This window comes from Solanum verrucosum, unplaced genomic scaffold, assembly GCF_900185275.1.
Source record: "Solanum verrucosum unplaced genomic scaffold, falcon-dt-bn FXZP01000112.1, whole genome shotgun sequence".
In the NCBI taxonomy this organism is placed as follows: domain Eukaryota; kingdom Viridiplantae; phylum Streptophyta; class Magnoliopsida; order Solanales; family Solanaceae; genus Solanum; species Solanum verrucosum.
In genome coordinates this window covers 2,919,510-2,931,361 of record NW_026020441.1, presented here as the reverse complement: position 1 = coordinate 2,931,361, position 11,852 = coordinate 2,919,510, and the positions used below count along the sequence as shown (strand labels likewise).

General features: G+C 32.4%; 1 pseudogene; it reads left to right on the top strand.

The window, feature by feature from the left end:
- The first annotated feature begins 361 nt into the window (after positions 1 to 361).
- LOC125808395 (short-chain dehydrogenase reductase 3b-like) lies at positions 362 to 1,349 on the top strand (annotated as a pseudogene).
- Positions 1,350 to 11,852: the final 10,503 nt, after the last annotated feature.

The following is an 11,852-nucleotide window of genomic DNA, read 5'->3' as shown; positions in this document are numbered from 1 at the left end:
GTATATATGTGCCCATGTGGACACATTACTATTTATAATGATGCAATATTTATGATGTCCACGTAGACACATATATACCTTTAAAATACACTATTAAATAATGCAGAGGTGAAAGATCCTTTCCAAAGTTTGATATTATTATAACAATTTCGATTAAAGTTCGAATATATTTGAGACTTTTTTCCTTAAAAAAATTGAAGTACTATAATAGAACTAAAGTATCAAAATTTAAGAAATACCAAAAATAGCCTCGATTGGTAAGCTGGTAAAGACAACTATAACAGGTGCTTCAGACCTCTTCTATATATTATTAGTAAATTTGACATACAGCTGAGTTGCTGCAAAGGAAGTTGCCTACTCTTATAATGGCAAATAAGCTCAGGTAATTAATTATTCATTTAAATTAATGATGCTAATCTATACATTAATTAATTACTATTTAGTACAGTTATAATTTCTTTCTTTCTTTTCTCTTGCATGCTCATTCTGTTAATTAATTAGCTAGCTGTCTCAAATTGTGATAAAATGTGTATTTTTAGCTTTAATCAAATGTTTGATGTTTTTTTTTTTTTTGTGATATATGCATCGGACCTGTAGGTTGGAGGGCAAAGTGGCTGTAATTACGGGTGCTGCAAGTGGCATTGGAGAAGCAAGTGCTAGATTGTTTGTGGAAGATGGTGCTCGTGTTGTAGTCGCCGATATTCAAGATGAACTCGGTCTCCAAGTAGTTGAGTCCATCGGAACTGACAAAGCCACCTACCGGCACTGCGACGTCACAGACGAGAAGCAAGTCGAGGATACCGTAGCTTACGCGGTAGAGAAATATGGTACTCTTGACGTCATGTTTAGTAATGGTACTTCTCCAGCGTCCTCGACATGGACGTGACAGCCTTTGATGAGATGATGGCCATCAATGTACGAGGATCTGCGTTAGCGGTCAAGCATGCTGCTAGAGTTATGGTTGATAAGAAAATTCGGGGATCCATTATATGTAACATGAGTTTAGAGGGTATTGTAGCTGGGGCCGCTTCGTTAGCCGACATTGCGTCAAAACATGCAGTTGTAGGCATTGTGAAAGCAGCCGCACGTGAACTAGGTCCACATGGATAAGGGTGAATGGGGTGTCGCCTTATGGAATAGCGACTCCCCTGGTGTGCAAAGCGTATGGGTTGGATGCGGCTCCAATGGAAGCAGCAATAAATGGAAATGCAAACTTGAAAGGTGTTACGTTGAGCACGATGCATGTAGCACAATCAGCACTTTTCTTGGCGTCTGATGAATCTGCTTATACAAGTGGTCAAAATTTGGCTGTCGATGGTGGACTTAGTTCTATTTTGAAGCTACGTTAATAAATTATCAGTCTCTTGTGTTGGTGTGCTGTGATCATGTTGGCCTTAATTCTCTTTTCGAAGCTACAATAAATCCTCACTCTCTTGTGAGTGTACTACTGTTTCACCTTGTTTCGTTTCGAATTTTCAACTTAAATAATACATTGTTTACTGCAATTAACAAAAATAATTAGTACAATATATTTTAAGATTTACATAAATTGATTAAACGTGTTTGAAAGTCACGTTTTAGGGAGCAATATTTTGCTGAAAAATTATAAGGCCAAAGTTGATGATTGACAGAGTAGAGCAACGGAATTTCTCTTTCTTTATCCTCACTTTCTGTGGGGCCAAATTATCCACTGTCTTCTCTCTTTCTACCAGACACAGTTTGCGTCGTCTCCGTGCGGACCCAATATCTTATTCTCTCCCTTTTATATTAATTGAATTGTTGAGATATTTTTCATTTTTCAAATTAATTTAATTGTTCAATTTTTAAGACTTTTTTTAGAATGTTTTTCCAATTTTACTCTTCATTAGTATTGAAATTAGTTATTAATCGAAAAAGGCTCAAAAATACCCATAAACTATTCGAATTAGCTCATATTTACCCTTAAACTATATTCCGACTCAAAACTACCCTTCCCGTCATACTATTGGGTCAAAAGTATATTTCTTATTAATTAAAGCTGTTAAATGCCATGTGGATGCCATGTGAATGCCACGTGACATGCCACATAAGCTCCACAATTTCATTCATTTCCACATAAACAAATATTTCTAATCCCTATTTTCCCCCCTCAATTCTCCACTTCCATTTGAAACCATTTCATCCACCCCTTTCCCCTCACTTCTCCAATTGAGCATACATGAAAATAGCTCAATTGAAAAGCATGGTTGTTGCTGGCTGTTGGCTGCTTTTCTTACCCAAGCCGCGAAACTATGGGAAAGAGGTGGGTGAAATGGTTTTAAATGAAAATGGAGAAATGAGGAGAAAAATTAGAGATTAAAAATATTAGTCTATGTGGAAATGAATGAAATTGTGGCGCTTACTTGGCATGCCATGTGGCATCCACATGACATTTAACAACTTTAGTTAATAAGAAGGGTACTTTTGATTCAATAGTATGACGGAAAGGGTAGTTTTGAGCCGAAATATAATTTAAGGGTAAATATGAGCTATTCGGATAGTTTAGGGGGTATTTTTGAGCCTTTTCCGACAATTAATTAATGTTTAGTTATTTTAATCATAATTTTAATAATAATTAATAAGGGTAAAAATGAAAAGTTAAGCCTAATTTATGTCTTAATCTTCTTTTCTTAAAGAATGTGAAACACCTCAACAATTTAAGTAATTTGAAATGGAAGGAGTAATATTTTTTTATTTTAATTTATTTGATATAGGTAGAATTTAGAAAGTTAATTAAATTTAATATAATTTTTAGATATTTAAGTTGTTAATTACTTTTTGTTTGCGCAAATTTATTATGAAGAGGTCCATTAAGATATCTATAAGTAAAGTATTTTTCGTCATGATCGTTGCGTTTTTACTCAAAGTAGTTACAAAATATAAAAAATAATTACGGACATTCATAATAATAAAACAATACCTAAAGACTATGAACTTAAAACTAAAAGTCATAGCTAAAACATATTCCATCATTTCAAAAAAAATCATACACTAATTAAAGTTGAACATAAGAAGTACTTAATTTTTTTTAAAAAAATATTTCGAAACACGCTGAGGCAGGCACGTTGACGAAGACGTGCCTGCTTTAGTGTGAAGTTTTGAATTTAAAACTAAAAGTCATTGCTAAAACATAATTCATAATTTCGAAAAAATTATACATTAATTAAATTAAAAATAGAACAAAAGAAAAAAAAATTAATTCTTTTTTGAAACACGCTGAAGCAGGCACGTCGACGGAGACGTGCCTGCTTCAATGCGAGCTCTCTCTTATATAACTAGACATAGGCACCCGTGCCAGCACGGACCCAATACATGCTACGTTTTTTGTTTCAATTTATATGATACAATTGAAATTTGGAGAGCCATTCAATTTTTTATATGATATTTAAATATTTGAAGTTCTTAATTATTGTGATCTATATTATTTTACATAATTTTTGTTGTAAAACTTAAGAACAAAAGAACAATATAAATATGAAGACAAGAAAAATATAACACAAGAGGAACAGTATGAGATAACTTTTTTTCTTTCAAGTGTTCGCCAAATCTTCAAGTGTATACAATGTGAACCCTTATGCCTCTATTTATAGTGTAACATAGAGGCATACAAAAGGTTAGTCATAAACATGACATTAACATGAATATAATGGGGGAGGTTATGGAAATGAAAGGTTACAAAAATAATGGTTATAAAGGTGGAGGTTATGGTTATCTTCATAATGGAGGAAAGTAATGGAGTAACTTCTTGATGTAGTGGACATCCACAATATATTATTTTATAATACTCCCCCTTGGATGTCCATAAATAAAATGCCTCGTTAAAACCTTACTAGAAAAAAAAACCCTGTGGGAAAAGATCCTAGTGAAGGAAAAAGAGTACACATATCTTTTAATACACTTTGAATGTTGCCTCGTTAAAAACCTTATCAGGAAGATCCAATTGGGATAAAACCATGGTTAAGGAAAAAAGTACAACGCGTATTTTTCTCCCCTTGATAAAAACTTTACTTGATATCTCGGAGATGCTGCATTCCAATCTTATATCACAACTTCTCAAATATTGATGTTGGTAATCCTTAGTGAATAATTTTACAAGCTTATCACTTGAATGGGTCTTTGAACGTCAATCTCACCATTATGTTGAAGATTATGTGTGAAAAAGACTTTTGGTGAAATATGCTTTGTCTGATCTCCTTTGATTGTAATCTCCCTTCAATTGAGCTATATATTATTTTCGTATTTGGTGGCTGAAATATCCTGTTCAAAAGAAAATCACATATTTTCTGAATATGATAGATCATGATTCCAATCAAACACACTCCCGACTTAATTCATAGATCAATATTATTTCCGCTTGATTTGAAGAAGTTGTTACTAATGTGATTCTTTGAATTTCCAAGATTGTTGTGTCTCCATATGTGAATAATAGTTCATTTGCGATCGAGCTTTATGCAGATCAAATAAATATTCTGCATCTACATAATCAAATCATTTCTGACTCGGGGATTTATCATTTCAATTTTATTGAAGCTCTTCCTTTCTTTTGAAAGAAAATCACACATCTTCTATGTGTTGAGTCACTTGCTTTGTTAGTTTCTTGTCATAACTTGAATGATAATATGACAACCCTTTCACATAACTTTTGTTATGTATATCAAATAATCTTCTAGCATTTGCATAACCAACAATCTGTAAGTGCACCAATTGCACTAATACATGATATTTTAAATCATTTTCATGAGATCAAAAAGATTATTTCTCTGTGTTAAGCAGTCTCAAAACCATTGAATGCTCAATGGAATTGCTTTAAGACCTTTTAAATCCTTTAAGGATTTTCATATAATCTTCATCGTCTAGTTAGACATAATAATAATTCATTATGCATATTCAAGTATTTCATTTATTGCCAGACTGAAACAAGTCTCATTGCATCTACTACTGGAGAATATATCTCCATTTAATAATGTCAGGATTTTTGCAAAAACTCTTTATTCCCCGAGGCACAAATTACACTTTATATCTTACGGTTATACTTTCGCACAATGATTCTTTTGTACCACACTGACATTATATTTTGATCCATGAACTATAAGATCAACAACATCACTTTTCTAAGTGAAACAAAATATACTTGAATAATGTCAACAATTTATTTATCCACACTATATGACATATTCGAATTTAAGATCCTCGCAATCATTTATAGCATTGAGTGCTACTTCATATCAAAGATACCGTCGACAGTCATTTTGATATCGATTCCAATACGACATAACTTATCGAGATCTCTTCATTTTTCATCATTTTCAGGTACCTGAACCTTTGCCGGTTTTATGAAGTGTTATGTCATAGTGCTCTTTCAAGGAACTTACCTCATTATCATGATCATTTTGATAACTTGCTCCTCTCCTTCCTCAAGAAGTTTTACATTTGAAATCGATTGGTCTATCACGCTTCTGGCATACCATAGACTCTGTCCTTTAAGGACTATTTATTGGAGCATTTGCAGCTTAATTAAAATATTGGGTCAACAAATACATCTGGCAAATTATTTGCAAATGAATTATCTCTTGAACTTCAAGTTCACATTTTTTTTAACGAGGATCTAGACAATTTACCCCACACATAATTTTCAACTACTAAACATATCTCCCCCTAATGTTAGGAAATCTAACATTCCCCCCAACCTCATTTGGGGATCCATCTTTGTGCGTGGTGGAGCAATAAAATCATATGTGCACACATCAAATTTTTAGATGGAAATTATTTGGTTCCTGACCCTGAACCAATTGTGATGGGAGAACCCTATTAGCTTGATGCATACACGTTAAATAAACTCATCTCATACCATATTTTATTTGAGAGATTTATTCTCATAATCAATGGTCTAGCTATAATTGGAGGCAAACAATTTCTGCTAAACCAACTAGTATTATCAACATAATTTTATAGTTTGGAACTGTACTCTTAATTTAACAATTTGAGCAAACAACCTTACAAAAACCAATTTGTAAAATGCACACGTGACCATACCATAGATGCATCTATTAAATCTAATAGTAAGCGGTCCACATGGTAGGTGAACGGGCCCATATTCACTCTTTTATATGTTCCAAATAATTTCAAGGGATACAATCCCAACCTTAGCTGGTACAATGATCATTTTATCACGAGAACAAGCAATACGAGAATTCTTGAAGAATCTTTTATTTCTTCAAACATATAGTCACATGAATTCTCATTTTTTTTTTGCATCACATTTGAACCGGAATGGCCAATCGATTATGCCAACTGATATTTATTCTAGTAAACTTCTAGTTTACTTTTGCATGTGATTCCATCATCATGTCCATATTTGAATACAACAAACAACGGAAAAAAATGGGTAATTTTATACGTAAATATTTATAACCCACTTTGATTGTAATAATCTGAAGATATTTAATTTTTCAATAATTTACAGTCTCAATATAATAATTTTTTTAATTTCTCCGAAACTTAAAAAGTTTCTTTTGAGACTTACTACAAACTCAATATTATGAACAATTTTTATTTCTGGATAGAAACAAATTAGTTTTTCCGAAACTCTTAATTAAGTTTGTGTACTGCCACAAATTTCACAACACCATTCTTATGGTGACCATCTCCTTCAAGGAGAAAATTATTATTATTGTCATGGTTAAAATTATTACATGCAAGACTTATTTCTTGACAATCAATGACAAATTTGTGTTGCCACACAACAACATTTATTTTTGGTCATGACCACAACCTTTATAGAAAATAATTTTTCTTTCTTTTGTCCTCCAATAGTTCATAATAAAACATACCACAATATTTGTGTAGTACTCAAAATATCTGACCAAATAATTATTTATGTCAAAATATTTCTTTTCAATCTCTCAAACCTCCCGTAGAGGTGAGATGTGACATTTATCCAACAATACATGAATATGTTTTTATCCATACGAACACAAATCACATTTCTTCAAGAAATGGACCATAACCATTTGTACATGTTCCATAAGTTTTTATTAGAAACTCATTGTCATGCTTTGACATTATCAAATTTATGTGACTCACCTCAACATCATTTTAAGAGGTCAAATGTACCAAATGTACTACCACTTTGTATTCCTTTATTTTGATGGAGGATTTACTAAACTTTTCAAATTGAGTTGCATCAACAACAATGTGCCCAATATCTTTTCATACCACTTTGATGGATAAAAACTACCTTAACATTTGAAGGACCATCTTAAGAAACAATGTGCCCAATAACCTTTCATACCACTTTGATGGACAAAATTACCTTCACATTTGAAGGACCATCTTAAGAACCCATAATGTTCTTCCTTTTAATTACAATAATGATGATCATTAACATTTTGCCACACTCATATTCATACATTCAATCACTTGTCATTTTCAGACATACTGCTACCACATTCACATAAGAAAATGGAGCAAATTAATTGGGCAAATTTCACGACTTTCAGTCGAAAGTATACAACTTTATGTTAGTCATCATCATATCATCACTATAATGCATTAGGACTTAAACCCAATGTCTTACCCATATAAAGACGCATTTGGTCATAAATCAATGGGACTTGAACCCAATTTCTTATTATCATGGTGCACCGAGACTTTACTCGATGTCTTACTCACTTGGTGCGGTGAAACTTGAATTCACCGTCTTACCCTCAATCAATGTCTTAATAAACAAAATGCATTACCAAAAAATAAATATTGAATATCATAATTATAATCTGAATTTGACTTAAAATTGAATAAAAATGAACAAAACTAATTAATTTGAACAACATATTTAAACCATATAAAAGTCCCAAGTTAAAATAAATTAAAACATTTTAATAGTCCCTCTCAATATTGTTATGAAGATTATCATAATTTACTAATCATTTTAAAATAACCACAAAACAAGCTTTGTTAGTACAAATAATATATAGGATATGAAGTATACCTTGCAATCGAAGAATTACTAGGATAATTCATAAAAATCAAGAAATACCTACCATTGATTCTTGACAGAGAATGAGCAACTCGTGCTGATAACGTGTTGTAAAACTTAAGAACAAAAGAACAATATAAATATGAAGACAAGAAGAATATAACACAAGAGGAACAATATGAGATAACTTTCTTTCTTTCAAGTGTTCACCAAATCTTCAAGTGTATACAATATGAACCCTTATGCCTCTATTTATAGTGTAACATAGAGGCATACAAAAGGTTAGTCATAAACATGAAATTAACGTGAATATACCGGGGGAGGTTATGTAAGTGAAAGGTTACAAGAATAATGGTTATAAAGGTTGAGGTTATGATTATCTTCATAATGGAGGAAAGTAATGGAGTAACTTCTTGATGTAGTGGACATCCACAATATATTATTTTATAATAATTTTCAAATAATATATAGTGTTTTAGTGTACCATTTTACGTGGCACATATAGAATTTCAAGAGTCAACCGAATTTTTTTATATGTAATTAAAATATTCCAAGTTGTTAATTATAGTAAATTATATAAAAATATATATCATGTCATTTTCAAATAATATATGTTACTTCTTCTTTTTCAAATTATATGGCATCGATAAAATTTCGGGAGTCAATCAAATTTGTATGTCTATTAAATATTTTAAATTATTAATTATTGTGATTTATAGTATTTTTTATGTGATTTTCAAGTATAAAACAAACTAAATAAAAATAAAATAAATAAATTTTAAAAATAAAGAAAGTACATAAATTACGAAAACTGTTTCTAGAGTCTTCTATATCGCGATTTATAATTAGTCACATTATCTAATTATACTTAATTTATTTTCTTAAACTTTGTGTCAAATTATAATTGACAAACAAAAAGAATTATTGTACCATTTATTAGAAATGGAATGGAATCTATGGTGGATGAGCTCTAAGGCTTTTAGCTTGTGACACATAGGATAGGATTTGGAAAATGAAAAATATTTCACCTAAGATGACAAAACTATCCTTTAATTAAATTTTATAATTCCTACAAGCACACATGTTGACCAACACATGTGTGCTTGTAGAGCCATGAAATTTGGAGAGTTAACTAAATTTATTTGAAGTTGTTAATTTATTGTGATTTTTATTATTTTTATGTTATTTTAAAATAATATATGTTATTCTTTCTGTTTCATTTTATGTAACACGGGTAATTTTAAGAAAGTCAAGAAAATTTCTTATATGACTCTTAAATATTTTTAGTTGTTATTTTACTATGATTTATAGTATTTTTTACGTTACTTTCAAACAATGCTTATTAATCCTTTTGTTTAGTATACGTGGTAAATATGAAATTAGAGAATCAACAAAATTTTTGTATATATATATATATTTTTTTTAATGTATCTTAAGTTATTAGGTCATGATTACGCATTTTTATATTATTTTCAAATATATAACAAATTAAATGAACAACAAAATAAGAAAAAGTTAAATCAAAGAAAGTACTAAAGTTTTTAAATCATCATATTCCTATATTATTAGTTAGAGTATTAGGTATCAAATTATTTCAAATTGTTGGTTATTTTGATTTATAGTATTTTTTACATATTTTTTAAATACGTAATTAAATATTTTAAATTATTATTCATTATTTTGTGATTTATATATGATATACCGTGAGTTTACGGTATTTCTAATACATTTCACTTACAAGTTGTGTGTGTCTAGGGCCTTTTTATATTGGTTTTTATGTATTCTATCATGTTTTGCAGGAAAGGTGTTCAGGCGCGGAAGTTTAGAGACAGCTGAAGGAAATGCAGAAAAAGGCATCCACGGAGGTCATCTACGGGCCGTAGTTCCATTCACGGTCCGTAGGTGATGACCGTAGACCAGCAGGAATGTGTTGAGGATAAATCAGGGAAATCTGACCAAGTGTGGAACCACGGTGCCCATTTACGGTCCGTAGATGGATCTACGGACCGTACTGTTGATCCGTAGGATGAGACTGTGAGGGTTCCAGTACCTGATTTTTGAAGATTCTAAGTATGGAGCTACGAAAGGGATTGACGGACCGTAGATCGATCTACGGTCCGTGCTGTTGGTCCGTCGTTTGCTTCAGAGAAGCTGATTTTTGGATGCCGAAATATTTTCTAAGTCCCGAGTGACGGAAGGGACTTACGGACCGTAGATCAATCGACGGTCCGTAAGTCAGTCTCGTGGATCGAAGACGCGTACCTGAACAAAACTTTCCTTAATTTGTTTCCTTTTTTATTTAGGATTTGTTTTCTATAAATAGGACATGTAAACCTCGTTTTTGGGGGTTAGACACTATTATTCTATTTTTTACTTTGGAACTTTGGAGATTAATTTGCAACCCTAGCAATTATTGATTTCCCAAGTTCGTTTTGAAGATTTTGGCTTTGCAATTCAAGTTAATTCTCTGGGTTTATTATTCTCTTTACGTAAGTTCATGATTTCTCCATCTACCATTATGAATTGTGTTCTTGCTAATATGAGGAACTAAATCCACAACTAGGGTTGTGGGAACCATGATCAATTAACAAAGTATGAATAGTAAATAAGCAATTCTTGACTAGTATTTTGCATGCATTGATAATTCTTTCGTTTAGAAGTCTTTTTAACGGTGGCCAACGTTAGAACTCGCCTTGTTACTACTTGCCGGACCAAGGAGGTAATTAACAAGAAAAGAATTATCAACATAGATTTAGTGTGATACTATCTAATAGGCTAGTGTCGATTGGTGCGAAGTAATAACTAAGCCAAACATCGATTATGATGTCTAATATGAGGTAAAGGTAAGGGTTAGTAAATTATACACACGTAGCCGGACCAAGGTGCGGGGTGAAATTCTCTAGATGCCGGACCAAGGATTTAGAGATACCTAACTTATCACTTTGCATGTAATACACTAGAAGATGATTGCTATTACTAGAATTACTGCGTTATGAGATTATGGGGAACACGTATACCCTAGTTATTTCTTTTATCTTGATAACAACCAAAGTTGAGTTTAATTATTGATTACAATATTTCGTATTACTATTTGTTTTACACAAGCACAACCCCCCTTTTTATTACTTGTTTCTGGAAATAATTTGACTAATCGAATATAATTGTCGGTTAAAAGTAAAGTCTAAACCATTTTCCTCGTGGGATCGATCCCAACCTACAAGTTGGGTTCTTTACTTGATAACGATCGCTTATGCTTCTGAAAAGAGGTGTAATTTGAGCGTATCAAATTTTGGCGCCGCTGCCGGGGATATTTTGGCTTTTAGATTTAGTTTTAACTACAATATTGAACGTTAGTCAAATATTTCCTAATTTTATTTTTTTCTTTGATTTTGTCTCTCTCAGGTTCAGACTCTAGTGTATGCCAATTACACGGAGCCAAGGAGAACCACTTACTCCGTACGATCCAGAGTTGAACAGAACTTTGCGAAGAATGAACAATCAAGGACTTCCAGTTCATCCTATCGGAGGAAATCTAGATGAAGCAGTTGAGTTACAGCAGCCAAGAGTAGTTGGTGGAGAAAACCGGGGTCTAGCTGAAAATCAATTGGGAGATGCACTGAGAGTGCATGGTCCACCAGGCCCGCAACACCATGAAACTATCGGGGCAACGTCGACATAGCAGATTCCGATGGACCCATCGTCCTACCTCCTCTACCTCCAGGGACACATTTGTGGTGACTAGTAGTTTGATGCAGATGCTTACAGCAAGAGGCTTATTTTCAGGATCGCCATCGGAGGATCCACATGCTCACTTAGCCAAGCTCAGGGTGGTTTGCAAAAGTTGTGTAGGCAGACCAGA